Source organism: Colletes latitarsis, chromosome 8, assembly GCF_051014445.1.
Source record: "Colletes latitarsis isolate SP2378_abdomen chromosome 8, iyColLati1, whole genome shotgun sequence".
NCBI classification, from domain to species: Eukaryota; Metazoa; Arthropoda; class Insecta; order Hymenoptera; family Colletidae; genus Colletes; species Colletes latitarsis.
The window spans coordinates 30,083,263-30,106,974 of NC_135141.1; the positions used below are offsets into that span (position 1 = coordinate 30,083,263).

A 23,712-nucleotide genomic window follows, 5' to 3' on the forward strand; every position below is an offset into this window, starting at 1 on the left:
TACGCTTCTTCTGTACTCGAACGCAATCCACAGTCGGTTTTACCGTCGGGTCCAAAGCTCGGTTGAAATTATTCCTCGTCTGATCAAACACTTACTCGTACCACTTGTCGGAGATGCCAGACAAGGAGATCCAATCCACTTCCACCATTTTTAAACTGCATCGAATGTTTAATCCTCCGTATTCCCGGTGTGACTTTGAGGCAGTAAATCTATATTTACAAAATTTCATTTCGCATTTCTATCGTCGTGAATGCAGAAGTTTGAATCTATTAAAATATCACCCTTATTAATATTTTTCCCAAACGTCAGAAACGATTGTTGTTACAGAGATATTCTTAATTAACGCTGAATAAACGTCCCGTAGTTGATTTAAAAAAAAGATGGTTTAAAAATTTGTTCCCCCGGTAAAAACCTCGCGCAGTAAAGGAGTTCTGCTCCCGACGCCGATTCTCGAGTTTCCCTATGTTTATCAATGCCCCGAAGCTACAGTAATAAACTAAATTTGAGACGGGAAACGTTTCACGCGCAATTTCCACCCTCGAGGACCCTTTGGCTATTTTTCCCGGGGAACGTTCGCCAAGACGTCCACGGGCGTCGTGATCTCCTGGCTGTTCAAGGGAGCTTGGAATAAGGAAGATTACGTAAAACGAATGGGAATTCCCTCCCGTGGGAATTAAAAGCGTCCCAGGAACTTTGGCTGAAAATTCAGTAAATTGCTCCAGCCGCGTGCGAACGGGGGAGGCTCGGAGAAGGTCGCCGACGGAATTAAGACGCTTGAAACGCGCCGGATTACACGCTGCCAGGATGACGAAAATTCCGCTGCTACTTTTCAGCCTAACGTTCGCGAGTGTGTGTCTACGTCAGTGATCCTCAACCACTGTGCAGCGAATGTTCCTATAATAATCCGAGCAATTCTTATTTTACACGCGATGTGTTACAAGATTCTAGGAAACGAATTTTTATGACAAAGTCGGTCGAAATATTTTCCGTAAATTTATCTGAAACGTTTGCACGTTCGCTGCACATTTCAAAATATGTTTGCATTTGGACGAACAGAAGTTTGGGGTACGTGGATGTTGTGATTCTTCGAATTCGGGTTTATTCGTTAAATTGTTGAATTAAAGAGGATAAAAAACAGGGGTTTGTGTGCACGCGTCTGCAGGGTGTTTCGGATGGCGCCACCAGCTGCGAGCTACGGGCGGGTCCACACTAGGTCACGGGTCGATTTTCACGACGTAACGTTCCAATTCGCGCCTGATATTGATCTGAGCTTTTCCGCCCACGTTACAAACCGCCTTCCGACCTGGCTTGGCCCGCGTCTTTGCGGGGAAGGGTTGAAAACGATGCTCCAAAGGCTCCCGTGGAATTCGGGGAGGGTTAGAAATCGAAATCTGGCAGGATTTCAGGACACACTGATTGCTTCGCGGTTTCGTGTATTCCCGGTGTCGCGAAAAGAACCACGAAACAACTCTCCCGTTCGCTTCCACCGGTGTGCTACTTTTTCAAATCTCACGATGGTTCTCCATTGCCAAATCCAACAATTTTGAGTTTCCGCGCGCACAGTGAGCTAATAAATAATTCATACTCGTCCGTAATATATTATCATTTCGAAAGAAATTGGAAATTCCATTGGTACTGTTTTTGTCGTCTTCGTTGCACGTGAAACGGAAGTATAATTCACGCTACTAAAGTATTAATATTAATGAAGTTGTGGATTAACAAGCCTGCCGCGAGAGGCGTGCTCAGTGTTTCCATTAGAGTGTTCGGGTTGTGTTTGCGGAGAAATGGTGAATTACGCGAAAAATAAATAACCCCGCTATCCCACGGAAAATCCGGGGGAAGAATTATTGCACTCGCGGAACAAGGTTCAACAAATACGGAAACAAGAAGCACTAATTTGTCGAAACTCGGGCTTTCTCGTTTCGAGCACCGGGCGAGATAATATTACCGTGGATTAATAAGTAAGCCGGAGCAATAAATTTATTTATCCGGAATATTTTCGCTATTTCTAAACGGTGCCACGTTGTTTACAAAGCTCGTACGATATCGAAGGGCACGCTGTGTGCTAGTGATCGACCGATATACTATCAGTGTGGTAGTTTCTTTACGAGTTACAGGGGTGATTTCAGGGTCACCTAATAAAAGCTGTTACGTTGTTCATAAATTCATCGATAAAAAAATTGCCCGTTGAAATCGTCATCGGAGAAAACAAAGAAACGTTACGACGGTGTTAAAATTCTCCCGATACACAAGTTTCCTACGTAACGCTTTTCAAGGTACCTAAACATACAGTGGCTTTTCGCGACGATTCTTCCCGCTCGTAAGAATCCATTTTTACGTTCTACTAAAAATCACAAAGTACGGACTACGCCAAATGTACTGTTTCGATACAGAACCATCGTTACGATTGCCTTTATTTTAACTCTGAAGTGGAAATTCCAGCACAATAAACGAATTAAATAGTTCCACCAATTTCCACGGTATATACCGGGAGCTTTGTAATTCGTAGGGCAGTTGAATATGCTTTGAAGCTCCTATTTGCGCCGCATTCTAGCGGGCACTTTGTACAACCCTACTTAACCTTTCTGTACGGCTGTCCTTGTTTATTCACTGTGGTATTACTATTCCTTTTGAGGCTAACCACTGGCTACCAGTACCGACGATACGATTATTTTTGTACAACGCACGAAAAATCAGACGTTAATGCACGTAAAGCTTGCAATTAGTTTGCGAAACCCTCTTACAGAGAATCAGTCCTTTGATACAAAACGCTGACATCTTTCTCGGCCAAGCTTCGCCAGCAAAACTTAAACTGCGAGTCACTCTTCGTTATCCACGACTTGTTTTCGTACTTTAAGCACCCTTTATAGTCCCAGCTCGCGGACAGCTTTGAGCCACTCCACCGAATCGTCGGTGCAATTAATCAAAAAGCACTGACGCTACTTTGCCAGTCACTTCGTAAGTTTCGAAACGATCCTCGCGCCTTTCAGACGAATCTTCGCGAAGTCTCGAGCTAATCCCCAGATAACGATACATTCGGGGGATTATCGGTTACCTCCCCCCCACCCCTGCCGTTTTCGAGCCACAATTCTTCGATTCCGCGAGGCATTCGTCCTGCCCGGCCACCCCCCGCGCCCGGAAATTGCAAACGAGCCGTGGAATAAACGGCGTTATCGCGGCTAGATTACGCCCTGGATGCGAAATACTTGGGAAGTTTAACCGGCTGAAATTTCGCGCGGCCTCCGACTCTCGGGGATGGTAAATCCTCGGGGTGTATGCGTGCACCTACATGCACGTAAGTGACGGGTACCCACCCACCCCTTCCACCATCTCTCTCTCTCTCTTCAGTCGGTCGATCAATTGCGCGCGAAGTAGAAGTTCGCCCGACTCTGGTGGTTAAAGTTACCTACCCTCCTCAGTCACGCCCCGGGTTCGACGACCTCGCGTGTGCCGCGATCCAAAATTACTGACGATGGAAAGCGCAGCCGTGGCGGCGGCGCACGAAATATTTCTGTGCCGTACGCCGTTGCGACAAGCGTTAAATTCGTGTCGATCGATCATCCAGGGTCGGCCCGCGTTAAAATAGCACGCCACCCTGTTTTCGCCTACGTCACCGACGGTGTCCTTGAGATATCAACCAGCCACCCCCCGGAGCGTCGCGCCACCCCGAACGCTCACGATCCTTACGCGCGCTGCCCGATTTCTCGATCGTCGGGGAGGTGGGACGCGATAAAGACCCGCCAGCGACTCGGGTCGTGCTTAAAATGGCGTCACGAAACGCGAACGGAGCACTGCTCCTCGGTCTTTCATCGGATCATTCTGATATTTGGTAATTCCAGACTTTTGAGATTGCTGATATCGATTTTGAAATCGAAACATCAAGAATACCAATTTGTCGATGTAGTTCTCACCACAGACGAAATATACGAGTAGATCTTACACCTTATGGGCTTTCGTGACCCGAAAAAATCGAAAAATCAACAGGGTGTAGGTGCTGCAATTTTTCGTCAAAATTAAAAAATTTCAAATCGTTCTGGAAAAAATATTTTTAGCTAGGAGGGTCAATTACAATCATTTTTGGTCATTACGCATACCCCCGAATTCCTACGCACTTTCGAGAAAAAAATTCATGACCGAAAATATGATGTCTGACCATACCGTTGAGATGTTTCACTGAAATTTCATGTGAATCTTTAAAGCGTCATAACTTCTGAACGGATTGGACGATTTTAATGTTTAAAAAAGCAAACTACGCGTATTTTAGTGTAGAATATGTAGAAGTTCTAAAAATATTCGAAAAGTTGATCCTTAACCCCGTAAAGTAAGGAAAACCCCATAAAAGCGGTCCAATTTTCAAACGGCCATAACTCCTATAATAGTGAATATATTTCAATGAAACTTTTTCCTGAAGTAGAGCCTATAGGTACCTACAAAAAAAGTATTAGACAACTTTTCTGTAGGGCGTCAAATAAAATTACTAAAAATGAAAAAGGAATTTTTAAGAAAAATCGACTGGGGATAGGTGCATAAATTTTTCGGCGAAAAAAAAATTATTTTCAGTTGTGGGGGTCAAATACAATCATTTTTGGTCAATAGACATACCCCCGAAATCCTATCCACTTTCGAGAAAAAAATTCGAGTATGTGAACAAATTTTTCGGCGAAATTGAAATGTTTCAAATCGTTTTGGAAAAATTATATTCGATTGCGAGAGTCAATTATAATCATTTCATATAACATTTTTTTGAAAGTTATATTTCATATAACATAATACATTTCATTAACATTTTTATAAAGTTCTTGTATAGTCGTATAAAAGTCAGAAACATACTGTGTATACTATTATATGAAAGTCAGAGAGACGTATGTCTCAATTTATTATACAAAATAAAATCCGTCGTGATTAGGAGTAACAGGCGAGAACACCGAACGGAAGATCGCGAAATATGGCGTTGTCACGAGGCAAAAAGCAAATAGATATTTTGCGTCTTCTGGACACGTGTAATTGTATCTCGTTATCCTCGTTACGCAGGTATTTTCCAGGGACAAGGTAATTCGACTTCCCCGCTTAACGAGATAGCCACCCTCGTCCCCAACGCTTTTTTCCGCCGTTTTCCCCCTCGCGGAAGCGTGCATGCAAAAATCGCGACACGTTACTCGCCCGCTTTTTCCCCGTTCGCTTCTCCCTGTTCCTCTTCTGCGGAAAAAAGTCGGTCGTCGAGAGCGAATGTTTTCGGCGATCAATACTACCCTCTCGGTTTCTTTCTCGCCCACCCCCACCCCGTCGGTCACGCGCTCCCTCTTAGCGTTCGAAAGAATCCGGCGAACAGAGGCGCGCCTCTCGTCGTCCAGCCGTGAAAATGGGCCTTAATTCGGGCCACTCGACCGGCCGCAGCCTGGAAACGCTTCGTAGACGCTCCCTTGAAACTTTCGAAACTGTTCGCGCCATTAGGCGAAATTAGGAGCACTTGAAGACGACCCTCGAATCGGACTGTCTTAATAAATCTTTGAAGTCTTAAGATTCTTAAGGAACGCTTCGAGGCGTCAAAAGTTGCACGGTTGCTCGAACAAGCGACCAAAATTACGCGAACATTGTAACTTCTTGCTCCGGTAAGGATTTAAGGCAGAAATACCGACGATATTAGAATTTAAAAAAAATGATTATTAATCGAAATTAGCTTTTGATATGGTACAAACTGGCACATGAAATTGTAACGTAACTCAACAATTTTTTCTGTTCACGAGGATGTTCGAAATAATTTTCGCAAGCCCTTGTATCGTCGTCTTTCTTTCATTCTCGCCCCGAGTATTGTTCTCCGCAGGTCATAACGCAACGTCGAACAGTTTAGGAATTTTACGTGCAATAAGTCTGGCCCCTGTATCGAGAATCTCATTTTCCTAGCCGGGTGCTTTGCGCGAGTATTAAACCGAGGCTTTGGCAAACACGTATTGACAGCCGCGTCACAATTTCAAACAATGCACAGACGCGACGAGCGGAACGAGAATTTTCATGGTTTATTGGAAATTAGAGCGAGGTCTTCCGCTTTCTCGGAAATGCTCATTTTTATACGGGAGAAGGTCATTCGGTTCTGACAAAGGAAGACGGTTTTCCCAGCTATTCTTCGCCCGGTGACATTTTTCGCTCCAAATTTCACCCGTCGAGCAGCGTATAATTTTTCTACCGATATTTAAATTTATTTATATACGAGATTCAGGATTCCATTACACGATAGAACCATTGGAAATTCCCTTGCATCGGTTTTATCGCCGATGAAAGAAAAACATTTCAAACGCGATCCGCCCGCGATCGGATCTACTTTGTCGCAAGATGGCAATTATTCATAGGAAACAACCGAGTGGAAACGCGTTTGAAAGCGTCGAGCTTTGCATCGAGAATCATCTTTCTCTCGTTAAACTCTTAAAAGCTTCGACTGCTCGTATCTCGATCCGGTCGAGAATGGACGGGCGAACGAATTCGCGTCCATTAATCTGTGGCGGGGCGTTCGCGTGTCGCGATTCCGCGTAACACGATCCCGTACAGCAATTACTCCTAATATTTCGGTCCGTGGCATTGCGTCTCATACGTGGCTCCGTAATTGGTGACAGCCGACGAGTCCGTCTTCCGAGAACTTTTATTACCGGCCGCGCGGCTATTTCTGATCCAGCGCATCGGCGCGTCGCGATTGCGTTTCGACGTCGATGCGCGTCTGCAGCCGTTCCGCTTTTTTCCTGCACGGTTACAGAACGGGGCGGTTTAAAAATTGAATCGGGACGGGTTGAGTCACGCGCGAAACGCGAACGAACCGCGAACCTCGCTGTTTACGGACGTCGCGGTAACCGAGAACTTCCGGTCCCCGGATCGAAGCTCGTTTACACGAGATAAGAGTAGGTAAACAAAGCAAATATTTAACATAGGCTCCGAACGATGGAAAATATATATTTTGTACTTGTGAGTATAGTAAATTTCAAAAAAATATTATTCTAAGCTTTGGAGTTTCTTTTAGAACGTTTCGAGGAACGACGAGAATAATTTAGACGCGTAGAAAAGTCGTGACGAAACGCGGAAGCGCGCTGATAAAATATTCTTGACTACCTGGCTGTCCAACGGGGTCAATCGTTCCACGGCCACCCGGCATAAACATTCATGACCGACATACGCGAAACCCGCGAGTAATCGTTCGAACTTTGACCCGTGAACTTCGCTAATAACACGTAGCGGTCGGGCTCCATTAGTTCAGGGTCGGCGTCGCTCGCATATTTCCATCATTTTTTTTTACCCGATGCTACGCGAATCGACGCTAAACGGTGCTCGGAACCGTTCGTTAAAACGATCACGCTGCGATAAACTGTAATTGAAATCGCTTAAAACCTTTATCTCGGACAGTACTGTTACGCGAACTCGAACGAATCGAAGGAGAAATCTTTCTACTCGATTAGAGAGCTGCTGGTTATCGTGAATTTTACGTTTCCGTTCTCCAGACTAAAGGGTATTCCTTGAAAAATATTTGTCCTACAATGTTTTTTAAATATAATATTTAACAACGTTGACGATTACAGCACAATAATTTTATTTCGTTCCTCAAACGTGGTTCTTTCCTTCCGGTAAAGTTGCTCGTGTCTGTCGCGGGTTGCCTCGTGAAAGCGAAGCAATCGTCGTAAAAAGCCGCTGTGGTTTCGCGCGACAGGCCACGCTAATTATTATTTATTCATCGATACGAACCGATCGACGATCTCTGAATCGCCATCGATGTCACCGTTTTGTTCGATCGTTCGGTGAAAGTTTTCCACTTTCTCTGCGAATTTTAATATCAATATTTCCGAAACTCACGAGGCATCGATCGATCCAATCCCTTATATTGTTTCTAACATAAACGATTCGTCCCGAAAAGAAAAATGTCCGCGATCCGATTCCCAGTTACGTCACCGATTTCAATGCTAATGTTCGCGTCGCTTATGCAACTCGGCTCGCGTAAGAAAAGGACTTAATCGTGATTCCCGTGCCACGAAATATGTACGCACGGAGGCTAACGAAGAACATTTTTCTTTCTGTTTTCAGAACGGACACCGAGCAACGCGACGCCGGCGATCAACCACGGCGAGGCCACGCAAGGTAACGTTGCTTTCGCCTTGTTTCGCGACACTTGTTCGTATAATCGCCGCCTTTTTTACAGCGGCTTGTATCGTGGGTCGACGTTTCGTTGAATAATTTAACGACGCGATAAATTGGCGTCGTTAAAGGAGATTCATAACAGTAGGACGTCCGGGGGATCCGCGACACAAAGGCCGAAACAAGTTTCGGTTCGCCCTGTTACATCATAATTCCGCGACGTAATGCGCGCGTAACGCTGACTCACTTCCGGTCGTTTTAGCTTAATATTCCGCTTCTGGCGCGCGCCTTTCGTCCACTCGACCGCGTCGTACATTTATAATGCTCTCTGTAAATATTCGGGGCCGCGTTTGGCTCGAAACACGCATCCAACCCTCGAACGATCGCGTGAAACTGTCGATTCGACAAGTCGAATAATATTTTTATTCTCCCGGAGCATTAATTTTCGCTAATTTAATAAACCGTCGACGATTCGAAATCGATCTTATCGGCGCGCATCTCGAGTAACGTGTTCGCGCGACGCGCGCAATAAATCACGCGTATAATTAACGAAACGTTTCCTAGCGTCGATAAAGCGATGACCAGTAGTAGTTAATAATCGTCCCTTGCTTTCGTGTACACGATCAACTAAGACGTATGCCCCTTTGGAATGATAAATCAAACCGCCTCTGCATTTCTTCCGATGACAAATGCGAATGTTGTTCTCGCCATTACGCAGGAAATATTGAGCAACAAATAAACTTTTACCGGCTTGCGTGGTAAAGGTCGACCGTTAATCAACGGACGAAGCTTCACTGACGAAATTTCTCGTAATAACGCGTGGAAATTGAAACCCAAGCGAGAAATCGAATTCACATCGTATAATTAAATTAAGACGCGTAGACATTGAAAAGTATAATCTATAGTTAAAAATTCAGGCAAATGGAATTGAAAGTTTCTTTTTTATAGATAAATTGTTTTTCTAGCCTGTACAAATTTAAATGGTAGTTACGCGAGTGTGCAAGTTGTGCATTGGTGCCAAATGACTTCGTCGCTTGTACACGATACATACGCGAGAAGAATAAAAATGATATAGGACAACATACGGTGTTGGAATAGCCTCCCAGTAGACAAGTGAATCGAATTATATTTTGTGGAATATTACCAAAAACTTAAAAATAAGTAACTTCTATAATAGTCCATAAACATAACGTGCAACGACGCGTAATAAATACGTACGCGTTATGAATTTTGCTTTAAGTAATAACTTGCTAAATAATAATTACAGAAGGCAGTGCGTGTATCTTAATTTGCATTTTCCAAACCAGCCAAGCAAGTGCCCGATGACTTATGGTCGGCAGTTAGCACGCTGGAAGTAGATGTGCTTGTAAGTGATTGGTAGAGTCTGCATTCACGTGAGTCTGACAAGCGGAGCGATGTGGCGGCGTATACCCAACTAATAACGTGTGACTGGTTCGACTGGGAATACTAAATCATGACACCTTGTGTACATAATATAGCATAAGAAGACGACTGAATCTCAACAGATTGAAATTTACAAGCGTCCGAGGAGTTATATATAGTCTCCCGTTTGCAAATCTCTTTTCGTGGATTTTCTTTCGATCCTTTCAGAATATTACTGTCATTATTGGCCTGTAACGTGCATCCAAATTATTTTCGCGGAGAAAGATTCAGCGTTATCTGGGTTAGGCCATTGGCATCCGCAGAGTACACCGCTCGTCGACGAGATTTCTGATTTACGTGTCTGCGTTTATTGTTCCGAGATTGTTGGAAAACAGCCCGCTCTAAATGTTGGGATCACCCATGTCGGGATTAGCCACGTGACACACACAACTGTCCACGAGTTCCAATTTATGATTCTCGCGGATGTAGAAATGTTATATAGGATCACTCTAAATACTGGGGCTTTGTCTCTAGTCTAACTATACATACAAAAAATTCAATCTTGCAACGGGGATTACAACATGCGTCTTGATATTTGAAAAATTCATTATGATACTAGAAAAATTCATTCTCGAGTTAAGACGTTCAGAAAACTAGATTTGGATAGAGTTTGTGAATTTTAACGAGGTTAAGGAAATGAGTACTGAAACAAAATTTTACTTTAGCAGAATATTATACGGTTTTGATCTGGCAGTGAACGTGTTAAGTAGAATTCCGTAATTTTTATTTGGATGGAAATTTTCGGTTTTATCCGGTGTTGGAGCGTTTGGCTAAGTGACGTTTATTCGAATCTAAATCGATTCGATTCCGCAGGGGCGTATCTCGCCCGTATTTCGCGACGTTCCGCAATTTATCTAGCCACAATTTTCTTGGTCGAGTCGCGTCTTCCGGACGGGCAGCCCGAGAATTTTCCAATTTCCTCGGTCGCGCAATAAAGGGTAACGCGTGCCAGCTCCTCCGCTGGCATCGCAGAGCGCCGCGAGGCTGATTTATCGTCGCATCGCGAGGACGTTAAGGGTCCGTTCGCGGCGTTGTTAAAATTTAAATCAACAGAACGTGTGTCGTAACGATGGCCAGCGCGGGCATTCATGGGTACATCGAGAAGAACGGCCTTGCTACATTATTAGATACGACATTAAGCGTGCAACAAAGCGGCGCGCGTACCGGTCGATCGCTTTCGAAGCGCGCGATCGCGAACGCGCTGCCAGATGTTGCTTTATTTGCGTCTTCGGGATCGATCGATCGCTCACGACGACCAAAACAACTTCGTTCTTACAACGCTTTGATCGCCGTTTTGCAAAATAGAAAACGCAATATCTGGAAAACGTTATAAATAAAAACGCGGGAATACATACTTCTTACAATTTCCCCAGTGAAATATGCGCAGACGAATGTGTACTATTTTGATTTTGGAGCAAAAGCTGTGTAATGTCTCGACCTCGGTACTGAATCTTCGACAGAGCAGTCTTACCAAAGAAGACCAAAATTATGAATTTATAAGATTGTTTAATTCGATAAAATTATTTTAAGATTCCAGTGGGGTTGTAATATTTGATCGCGTTCGCTTCCGAACATTTTTGCTCCGCGGGCTTTAGATGGAAGTGAAAAATACGGTCTGGAGCCAGGCCAATGCGACTATTCCCAGAGCAAGTGGCATAAATAGCGTTGTTGTGGTGAACGGGTGCTGGGTTGTCCTCTTCGCGAAACAGGAGGGCGCTTTCCGCGGAAAGAAAAACGTGCGATTCGCGTTGCCACACGGGGTTTCGTGGAAATTCGATCCGACTTCGTCGAAAATATCGAATGGTCGCGCGATTAAAATCGCTCGTATCGCGTGGACGCGTACGATATCGGATAGGAAACGTTCGACAGCTGGAAAATAGGGCTGACAATTCTTGCAATAATCGAGGTAACCAAGATGGAACCTATTTACCTTTGTCAGATAATTATCGACGATCTACGGTGAATTCGAATTTAACTTCATTGGAAGTTTATGAAAATATCATGCTTGTTAAATATTCGAGAGTACAGAGATACTAAAAGTAGCTTCATTAAACCTCACTGGTAACTTCCGAAACGCGAGAAGACCCCCTTTCAGGTGACATATTTACAAGCTTCTCGATAATAAACGAAGGACAGCCGACAACCTGTTCCCCCCGATTTTAACCTACTTTAGCAAAAGGGTAGATTACAGATCTCCGTTCCTACGTGTAAAATATTAGGTATACTGTCTCGATAACGTAAGAGATATAGGTAATTAAAGTAACATGTACTTGTGAATATCAACATCTGTCATCCAAATAGTGCAGATGGTACAAATGGGCTGCTCCATCACTGATAAACACTTATTTGTTCATGTACATTAATTAGTGATTCATATTGAGAGACTATTCAGCCCTCGACTCAACCGAGAATGTTCAAACACTATTACGTATACTGTATAACAATATTGTTGCTATATAGTATGCTATTTGCTTTCGAAACATCCTCGAAATATTGATATTTGGGGCAAACAGTGAAACATATTATTACGAATTATCGAAAGATTTTTATTCTCGGACATGTATTATACGTACAATGGTACAACATATTTCTATAATTTATTCACAGCCCGTAGGGTGTAAAGGGAAACCTGATTGGATCGTGGAAGGTTCTTCACACTTTCAGAATATGCAATAATATTATAAAGGTTTCCAAGCGAACAAGGAGTCAGATAATGGCTAGTTTGCGAACGAATCTGAAATTTGTGTTGGTCGTTCGCGATGCACAATTTGTCTGTGCGGTTGAAGGCCCATTCACACCGAGGCGGCCGGTCACTCGGTCGGCCGTGGTATTCCTGGGGTGACACACGACGCGCACCTTCGCTCCGATGGAGATGAGGCCTTTCTATTTATAAATGTGGGTCGACGTGGCTGCGCAGCCGGCTCGTTTGGTCGTTATTACGAGTCCGCGCGGAAACGGGAGTCCTCGGGTTAGCTGCACCGCGGGAGGGTGACAGATTAATTGAGATCTCTGGATCGGTAATTGGCCCGACGCCTGAAATAGGTCGATCGTCCCGCTCGGAGATTGTATCGCCTCTGCCTCTTTCCTGTTTGCGTCTTCGCGACAAGATTCGCGTCCATCGAGTCTACAGCCTCGAAACTCCTTCTAAAACGAAACCTCGGTTGGAAGAAACGCAATTGGGCACACTCGTTTTCAGATGCCTCGGGGGTGAGTTTGGAGGAAGCCATTCTCTCAGACAAATTAGGAACTTTTAAAACTTGGAATATTCACTTTGTCACGGCTGAAACAAATCTAGATTGTTAGATTTTAAATTGTGCATTAAGGTGCACGGTACAGGTTGTTCCAAATCGATTAAAACTAACGTTTTGAAGCTTTTAATAATACCGAAAATCACTCTACGAATCTATTTAATCGCCGACAAATAATAATCTATGTCGCTAATGACTTCGTTGTCGATACGACGTGAAGCTTTCGATTAAAATAAAAAAGCAAATCGAAGAAATAACATCGACGGTATGTTCCTTTTTGTTTGAATATTATTTCAAGCACATTTCCATCGAATTCGATCCCACGAGTCAACGGGATCGCGCTAGATAAACAGAGTCAGTGGAGGGGATGGCCCCGTTTCATTTGTCCGGGGCGAAACAGTTTCCTTCGATCGAGACACACTGCGGGAGAGGACGTCGAACAATTATTGGAACGAGCATCGTAACCGTACTCCAGTCTTTGCGGTCCAAATTAAGCATCGCTTGAAGGCCAGCGAAAAGCTTAGCGCCTGGCAAATCGTTTTACGACTGGCAACATTATTTAAAGAAACGTCCGCGGTCCGGCTTGCATAAGAGCGTTTCCGTAAGCTCTTAAAGTGAGTCACGCGACGGAGGTTCGTCGAATACGAGGAAAACGTACGGTCCTGCAGGAAAGCTGCGTGTTTTCGTACCGGCGATGAGACGGCGCGGAACGGAATGCGTATTCGTGACATTTGAAGGGGTGTCTTAAATTAAAACGATGGCAGAGCGAGCTGAGCTGGCAGACCGAGCGAAAGAACGCGGCGATTGCCACATTGACTTTTTGGCAGTGGACGTTACCCCGGTGGTTTCTCGCCTCCCCTCCTCCTCTCCATTTCTTTTCCACCTATACAATATGCGCGATTAACCAATCGCCCATCGGCGACCGAGCACGGATTTCTTTCTGTGCCGGTATTTTCGGCCACGGCGACCCACCGTGGACCAGAATCGGTCCGCGACGGGACCAAAATAATTGTCTGATTTCGGCAGGAACCGTTCCACCGACGCCTAAAGACGTTGCAAACTCAGTCTCGTCGATCTGATAATTCGAAAACATCGGAGATCGGTGCTGTTTTCGTGTGAAGCGAGTGAAAAATTACGTGCAATGGTTAGCAGGTCCACCGGACAAAACATCGAAACTATTAACGCGTTGATAGGAGTATAATAATTAATAGAAAACAGGAACGACCACTGATTTTAATAACCACGAGTTTCGAGTTTGAAGGTTCAGAATAAAATATTGCAAAAATTAAGTGGCAATCGCAGTAACTATTGCTCGTACTAGGTCAGACGTTTCACATTCTACTTACATAGTATCATGTTTTATGTCTTGTAGTACAATAAATTTTATGACTAGAAGATTTTGTATTGCGTGTCAGTGGTGATTTCGTCGTCCCGTGGACGAATTCTGGCCGATTGTTTGTCGTCGTCGCGAGGACGATCGCCGATTCGGGACACGAAACCGTCGTCGGTCGTTCGTTCAAATTTTTACGAGCGCGTCGCGTCTCTTTTCGAGCATAAAAACTTGCACGCGTGCTTCTTATCTGCGGCACGAATTCACTTTAAGTGGCTCAAGGACCACGCGCTGGAAAATTCTGCCTAACCGTTGTGTCAGTGTCAGTTACTTGTGAAGAAAATAATCGAAATTCCCCATTAGCGTCGACTTTTCAATCTTTGTTTCGATAACTGTCGATGTAATAAGATATATTGTAAATAGAATTGGAATCGAGAACGGGTTAATATAATTAATTTATTATTCTGACAGTTTCGAGAGATTCAATCTTCCATATTTAGGGAGTAGAGAAATTTAATCGATCAGAATAAATAGAAAATTTTTGAATAAGTAAATGTCAAAATGTATAAAAAGTGTTTGTAAATCGAGTGCATTTATTACAGTATGCAAATAAGGATAGTTCGACTAATTCTTCATCGGGCAGTCTGGCTACAGCTGGTACTATTCCACTGCGCCTAGCGTCCCGTTACATCATCGATTGCTCAGCGATATTTCAGCGAATCCAAAAAATCTCGCGTTCGATATTGAAGTGGTCAGGATCGTCCATCGTGGAATAACCGATGAAAATTTGTCGTTCCATTTGATCAGCCACTTCCCGTTACAAACGAAAGTATAAAATATTAATAAAATAGATCCGTAATTATACTTTATTATTCTTGCATCCGAAAAAAGGAATAATTTTACAGTGTACAAAAAGCATCGATAAGAATTGCAATAAAAAAACCGCCGAGTCTCGTGCAGAAGCGATAGTTTGACTTATACGGAGAGCGTTAATCAAATTTGTACGTCGAGTCTGCGTTTGCAATTACCATTAAACGTGTACACTCTGTTCTGTGGACTTCATCTAACTTCCTCTGAATTTTTTCCATTCTCGGTAACACCACACTGAAATATGAACGATAGGGTAAAGACGCGAATGATAAAAATCGAACGGATACCAACGAATTGAAAATATATCGCTTGTGGGCGGCTCTTTAGAATTCTCGAACACTGTGCGTCAGTTCATAGAGGAGACAGCTCGGAACGTAACATTGCAAATTATGCTGTCGTTACGTCGGCGATGATTACGCTGTTGCGTTAAATAATGGGCCTGTTGCTGTCACGTTCCACTCCAAGGTCACTGAAATGCGAGTCCCCGGACCCTTCCGTAATTGAGGATCACCAAGCGAACTAATTCCATGTCGCAGGTCACGGTGCCGTAAAACGCCATACTTGCGGCTCCGACGATCGATCGCGTCAGTTGATACTCGAATTGCGATCATTCTTGCGCGCCTCTTAACATTCTTTCGCCGTGATACCGCCCAGACGAAGTATTTCAATCGTCTCCATTACCACGAGTGCAAATTAACACGATAATCACGGGAGAAAAGATTTATTGACAAATCGGTGGTCCGACAATTTTACTACAAAATCTATCTCTCGACACTTTCAAGACGAAAATGTTAAAATTGTAATTTCAACGTTAGAACCGTACATCGATTGTCCATGTAATTTTCGATCGTCGAAAAGTTCAAGTCTCGATAGTTCTTTTTTTTTTTTTTACAGACGACGCAGAGAGATTCATAAAAGCGAATGCACGATCAATGACACCGGCAGGTGCAAGAAGTCGCGAAAGTTTAATCTCGACCGGCATGCGAAATAAATCGTTTTATCGCGAGGAGAACGGAATGGAAACCGTTCTGCCTCTCAATAAGAATTCGCTAATCAATTGAGCAGGAATCGCTGACGTTCGGGCGCAGCGTAGCGCGAAAAATCATATTCAATTAATTCTCGCGATCGTGCCTATCGGTTCGTTCTCGTTTATCGTTCATCGACAGTCGGGGATTGACTGGAGATTTCCACGAGCTGGAATATTCTCCCGATTTTCTCGGTTATTTTAGTGTATAGATTTCGATATCGAATGGATACCCCGGAGGGCAATATATGACTAAAAATACTTCATGATTTCACGTCGACGAAATAATTGCAAATCTCAAACGACGAGGGATCAAAGTAAAGTAATCTAGAGTTCCGGAAACGTTCGGAAAATTGGTCGAAATATATTTGTACAGCTTTCTGAATCCGGTACTTTTGCAAAATATTGCTTATAAACGACATTGATTGCTATCGACTCGATCGACCAAAACATTCTCAACTGACCCACTAGTAAACTGGCCTTGTGCGTTGCGCGCAATATTTCATCGCTCGAAGGCCGATCGATCGTTGATCGATCGCTGCCAGGGTTAGACAGGATATTGCAGAGACGAGGAACGAGACAAACGCATCGTCGCGGTACTAACAAATGCGCATAAAAATGTATGGTTTCTCCTCATTACCGCAGGAAACGAGCCGAACGATACTTATGTCGTACCAGTTTCCTTCATTAGCCGTTTGGTTTTTGTTGGACGTTTTAACGCGATGGAAGTTGGCTTTGAATTTGCTGTAATATCTGTACAATTTGTCTTCCTGGAGCAATTTAGCGTTTACGTTGAATACGTATTAATTGTATCGTCGAAGGTAAAAAACATTGACCATGTTTCGTCATGAAAAAACGTTCTAAAAATTTCCCTTCCTTAGAGAGAAGTTATACAATGCACAAATTATTAAACGCGAGAACAAAATGGGTCAAACCTAAGCGTAGCAGGGATTCATCGAGGCAAATTTAAATTATTATCAAATAATTAGTTGCATTACGTTCGCGTTATATAAAGCAGATAAAACGTTTCGAATTTAAATTATTTGTATGTCATCGTTAAGTACCAAAAGGTTTTCTCAATATTCATGTTCGATTTCTAGATAAACATAATTTATCGCAGATACAAATTTTGCTTCTTAATGCTGCGGCCTGTTCTATGGATAGGATACTGGCAGCTAGAAGTATCTAATAATATCGGGGACACTTAAATAGAATACAGAATAGAACAACAAACAACAGTGCTATAAGATTCTATAAATACCATTCTTCGTGCAAAATCGAACAAGCATAAAATAGAAATAGAACGAAATATTTCAGGCTGGAAAAATCGAGTAAATTATACTTCGTGTGGGTCTCGGTTTCAAGGTTTGAGATCTTAAATACACGTTGAAAGACGTCTCTAAACGTTTCTATTATACTCGAAGCATCTAAATAACAACCATAGGCCTTGACCACACACAATTTCAAACTGCTTTCACCCAATACTGTCTTGACATGACATTTCGAGTTGCTGAATATTCACGGGTTGTAACGTTGGATATTACGAACAACATCTAACAGTTAAATTTAGATTAAACGGGAGAATGTATGTGGTTACGACACGAGGATTTCGTTTTATTCGTTAACCACGGGTTCGCGAGGCGACACGTAAAATTCGACGAAAATAAATACATCGATTAACGTCGCGAGCGAGACCGAGCGTCTCCAACTAAAAGAATCACGGTGAATTATTCAAAATCGTCGTCGACGTTACGTAAAGGATCGTGTAATAGGTTTCTCTGCGATCGTTGAACGAGAGCGAGGAGCGTGGATTGCTTTCTGATAAGTACGTGCGAATCGATAATCGTATTCCCGTTCCATTGTTCGATCGTGTGTACAACTGTTCATACTGCTTCGTGGCATGGAGAGCGACATAAACTCGAAAAATTAAATTTCACTCAAGATAAGCGTTTTAATATTTGCATGTTCAAATAATCGGCGTATCGATCGTGATATTTTGTTCGATCAACCGTCGTCTAAGACGTGAAATTAATAAAGATAACGATACATCGTCTTACACATGTAACGTTTATTTCCGCAATAAAACGAAAATTAATTCTACGATCCCAAGAAATGGTCTACGTTTTTTATTTCGATAGAATGTTAGACTTATGTAACCGAGCATCCAAAAGAACTTAATTTTACAGCCAAGATTGATCTTTCGTGTCAGCTTTTTTAAAACACGTATCGTTGGCAAATTATTGCAGCAAAATCTCACGCGTCTCTTCGATCGATTAAACTTTGCAACTGTGTTTACGAAGAAGCCACATTGCCGAGTACTTCGGTAATTAATCTGTCGATTGATCACTATCGCGAAGGAAGGCATCCTATTTCTGTTCACTGATTACCGAGTTCGAAGAATGAACAAAGATAATCAGGACTTTGAAAGCTACGCTCGTTACGTAAACTAAAAATATTAATAATCAATAACGTCGATCGTGGTTCTGAGAAACTATTTATCGTTTTTGTTCGAACCTTACGATCGACAGTGGTCGTTTAAATAAAATTATATGGTGAAAAACAGTTTAAGAAGAATTCAATTTTAAATATATCACCAGCTTGGCAACTGTATAATTACTGTTATCGACGGACAATTATAGCAATCACGCTACGCAGTGTGCAGTTCACAGTTCACACGTTTCAAGAAATCACGTGAAGGCACTCGGTTAGCGCGGAATTCCGTGGTCAGGGTTAACGAAACTGACGCAAACGTCGACGGCCATTACGAATTCAATTAGTGCTCGGCATTTCCACGCTAGCTGACGGAAATTTTCGATTCACTGGCCATTCACGTGTTTCTTCGCGATATTCACGACTCGGGCGCAGCCAAACGAGCGTTTCATTGCGGGCTCGCGATCATTCCGTTGAGCAATCACTGGAGTGGACCTAGTCGGTCATGATCGAGCTTCGTAAACGTGGAACCTCTCGCGATCTTTGCCAAGGTCGCGGAGATCGATGCTCCGGATCGATTTATAGATCGCGCGCGGGCGAGCGCGTGCATTCGATTTGTCGTCGAACCGTATTTTTACAGGGAAAATCGTCGACGACCACGAAAAGTATATTACAGTCGGACACGTGTTGTCTGTTGATAAATAAATGGCGTGAGAGAGTGGAGATTGACCTTTTGTCGGGATCATAATGATACTTGATTAATGCTCTAACGAAACAGAAACATGTCATTCTTGATAACTGCTGGTTGGATGTAACGTTGTAGCTACACGTACGATTTTTCTTCGGTCGAATATTCGAGCGCTCCGATCATTTAAATATTTGATGGATTGCAATTTTAAATGAAAATTCGAATGACGATAGACAATTTCAAATTTAAGTAGATTAAACATTCATATTTTTCCTGTAATTGCAACACGCGATTACGCAGTTACTGAAATCAATTTCACGGGCCATCGTGGGCTTCCGTGTTGCATAAACTTGTTTGTTACTCGTTATGAAACAACCACGTGTTTGTAAATACGCCGAAAGCGTTGATTTTTTTCGTGTCCAGTGACCTCGATCGAGAACAAACGAAGTTTTTCCATCGTTACGGCGAGAAATTGATCCGTAGCCGCCTTTTATCTGATTTAAATGGGTCAGAACGTTTCCCGAAGGGAACCGATTGGAAGATTTTGTATAATTCCCCTTGATAACCGTTATCAATACCAAATTATTGTAGCTGTTACTGCTTGGTTAGACTTTATTTCGTAACTCGTCAAAACGATGTTCTTATCGTACGAGTGTAGCCGTAGAAATATTATGAAACACTACTCGAAACTCTACGTATCGATTTCATAACAGAGTAGATTAAAATAATAAGCAATTGTAGGTTTGTTTGCTCGTTAATATCACGATCACATCGCATTATACATTTTCATTGTTTTAGTTAGCAAATTAATTCAAAAACTGATTTTTCAATTCTACATATAACTTTTTTCTACATGAATTTATTACCCTACGTTGTATAAGCTATTTCCATCTATGCTAAAAAGCTATTTACCCCGATTGGTCAACAAAAAATATTTGATTAAGTGTGTTGTATATATTTTTTTCTATTTAGTATATCCATAGTAATTACGTGATAACAGATGCATGACATGGATTTATGTTCTTTTTCTTTTTCCACTTAGTTATTTATTTCAAGATTCGATCTATTTCCGCGGTACAAATAAAGAAATCATTATCAACGAGTTGGCCATAATTCTACATAGATAAGGAAGACATGTCTGAGATCACTAAAATTCCTACCCAAAAATAATCTCTTTTGAATCATCGCCCGAAACCAGACCCGATTATCGCGTTTATCGCGTAGGATGCCACGCGGCTGTCGAACGATAAATTCTTCGAGATTTAATGGACAAATTCGATCCGATTGTCACGATACGTGCGACACAATCGCGAAACGATCTTAATTGACATTCGCCTCCGTCAAATTCACAATGTTGTTCGCAATGTACCGAAGTATTAGCGTTTCGTTACGCAACCGACATGCGGCTGGAAGACAAAGGATGAAATTATATAACGCAATTAACGAAAGGGAAGCCGAATCGTGATCGAATGCATCAACATCCGATGGACGGTGTAAACAATTGCAAAATGCGTCGCGACGATGGTGTTTAACATGGGAAACACGTTTCCAGGCCGATTACGGAAAGGTATTTGTCGAAAGGTGTTTACTGACAGGCAAATTATGTTCTACTTCGTAACGAAAAACAAATTAAATATACCTCGAATGACTTTTCTCGAACTTCGAGCATCGAAGAAGAAAAGTTACTTTATTTGACAATATGAGCAATCTTCTTGGCTGTAGTTTTCTCAAGGTGGCTCTGATAAGAAGAAAAAATACTTGAGGATCTTCCTCGTTTCTCGATTACTTTGATGAGTCGCGCAAACAATTTCTAAAAAGAAAACCAAAGAAGACGAAATTCGAAAGGAATATAACAAACACGTTGTAGTAGTAAATTCAAATAATGGAAAATCAATCCAGAATGATCCAATAGAGTGTTTTTCTAAATACAGAATACTCGATGGAGGTTAATATATTTTTCTTCCATCGATTTAAATCTGAAATTTTCCAAAAAATTTCGAAACTACTTCTCTGTTATCTCGACGGTTTATGAATGGCTAGACCGATTCCCGTCCGAGACACGCCCAACACGCACGTGCGTGTGTCTCTTAGCCAAAGTTGTTATCGAAGCTACGCGTGTCCACGGTGCAACGTCGACATTGCATTTAACATTATGGCATTGCGCTGTACTTGGCCGAGCCGCGCAATCGCTCTCTTGTGTAATCGCTACGGATGGCTCCGAGTGTATCGCAAATACCATAGAAACCAGCGAAATTCGCGAAAAATAATAGCTAGGGAAATAGTTCCCTCGAATCTCGCACACGTAGGAACGATCAGCCACATTAATTTTTGAGACTTCCATTCAACTTGGTAAGAGGTTAATACGTGAATCTAGAAATTTGTATCCAGAAGTGGACCACCCAAATACCATCGTAGCGTCGAAATTTCATTGGTAAATACGCCTTTAACAAGTTTTCCCCTGTTTCGGTGGAGGACGCCTCCCCTTCTGGCGGCCATATTGATTGGAGTAACGTTGCGTGCAGAAACGGTTCCGTTGTTTCATCCAGCGACTAGGAAATCGCGTGTGCCACCGTAACACGAGCGCAGTCTGTAAATATCGCCGATTGTAGGTGGTAAACACGACCGTGAGCCCGCGGGAATGATACGCGGATTTTCCGCAACGAACGCCAACCGTGTTACGAAAGGTTTTGATAAGACGTCGTGCATTTTGTGCAACGGGCACGGTGACATTTCGAGAAGTTCAAGATCGCGATTGTCGAAAAAAAAAAAGAAGATATTCCCTTTCGATGTTACGATGAAATATTACGCGTTGTTAGGTTGTAGATACATTATGCAAATTATGATTCTCTAACGAGTAGGAGGTTGCAAGAATTCGCGTTTTGCAACACCTTCGCATGAGAGATCGGGATACATAGCGCTACGAATACGCGCGACGCGGCGCGTTTGGAATTCCATTCGCGTTTCAACCCACGTACTGGACTTTCCGTTTACGCCAGTCGATATTTTCATTATTAAAAGGCATGTATCGTTTGAGACATTCGTTGGAAAAATGATCGTTCGCGGTACTCGACACAGACAAGGAAGAAGTTCCACGCTTAACGTTCTTTAGATAGATAAGAGTTCGATAATAGAAGAGAAACTAAACTTTTCGTTCATTTGCTTCTGTTTATTCTCTTATTAGATAACTTTTACGTGCAACGTTTACTGTGTACGAAATGTTAGAAACACGAAACGATACTTACTAATATCACGGTCGTAAATTAATTTTCATTGCAACCAGTTCCGCTGGCTGAATTAAAATTCAAACCGGGTTCGTTGGATCAATAATTCGGTCGGTAAGGACCGACTCTCTTCTACTTTTCCCCGACAACACAATGGGGCGTAATTGCAAATAGGGCGTTCGCGATATTCGCAACGATATAAACACCCCCCAAAGCTTGGTCGAATTTATTTGGAATTGTTTCTTCGAGTCGTATTCGTTCAGACTTTGCGAACAAAATATTCAGATATCAGTCGTTTAAAATATCGACAACAGTTCACGCGAGTCGAAAATGTAATAATTTAACATAAATCACTGTTAGTAAAATGGAGTTTGAGACATTTTGCGTTTTTAAGTAAAGTGTCTTGAAGTGTTTTAATTATCGGTTGCGAAACCTCTCGCGAGAATGTCGTACGAGCACAATTCACGATTCGTCTCGCGAATTGACACGGTCGCGAGCATTTCTGCGTCGGAAAAATCGACCGATTGATGGCCGAACGCGGAAGCGGAGTCGACGAGGGAAACGTCGATCGTTTGGCGCATTTAAAGGCGAAGTATTACGAAGTCGCCTAGCCGTAGGAAATATTAATGAGGAAGAAATACCGTTTCCTGGCGTAATTAGCAGCATAAAGGCGCTGCCGCGGCGCGCAGACGGAGAAACAAAACCGCAGAAAGAAACAGCGAGAGCTAGAGCGCGGGCGCGTGCGCGAGCTCGTTAATAGATTCGTTTATCGCAACCGTTTTCTAGAAAATTCGCCATTTGCAATTTAAACAGCCCGTCTAGCCCCGTTCGATCGACCCATTCGTTTCGATTGTCGCAGTCTCGACGTTTTTGTCCATCGATTTGCACGAAACGAGTCGTACGGGGCGTCGATCGATTCCCGTTTAACATGAAAGACACGTTTTGAGGCCGATTACGGTTAGGTATTCGTTGCAAGATGTTTACTGGAAGACTAATTCGTGCTCGACTTGTGTTGGACAAGTTCCTTCGTAACGATATTATCGCAATTTTATATATGTGGCTTTCAATGGACGAAATAAGTAAAATTTAGACGAATACGATGATTCTTGTCCCCTCGAACATACATGGATTATCGTTATAGTGGCGAAAAACATCTTTTCCAAACGTGAGTCATGGGTCGTTTCTTTTGTACGATTGCTTTTTTATCCAGCATCTTTCGTTATTAATCGCCCGGTTGCGTGGTAAAAGTTTGTAGCATTAAAGTATCGCTGTCGACGCGAACAAACTTATTACACAACATGATATATGCTAAATAAAGATATTCCTTTCTTGTTGATATCTTCGAGCAAAAC

General features: G+C 42.7%; 1 protein-coding gene across 3 annotated transcripts in view; it reads left to right on the plus strand.

Moving 5' to 3' along the window:
- LOC143344794 (uncharacterized) overlaps positions 1-23,712 on the plus strand; it is a 98,223-nt gene that overhangs the window by 11,883 nt on the left and 62,628 nt on the right. For all 3 annotated transcript variants that reach the window (XM_076771202.1, XM_076771203.1, XM_076771200.1), the window contains exon 2: positions 8,056-8,109. The gene's annotated coding sequence lies outside the window, so the exon portion shown is untranslated. The remainder of the gene's footprint in view (positions 1-8,055; positions 8,110-23,712) is intronic.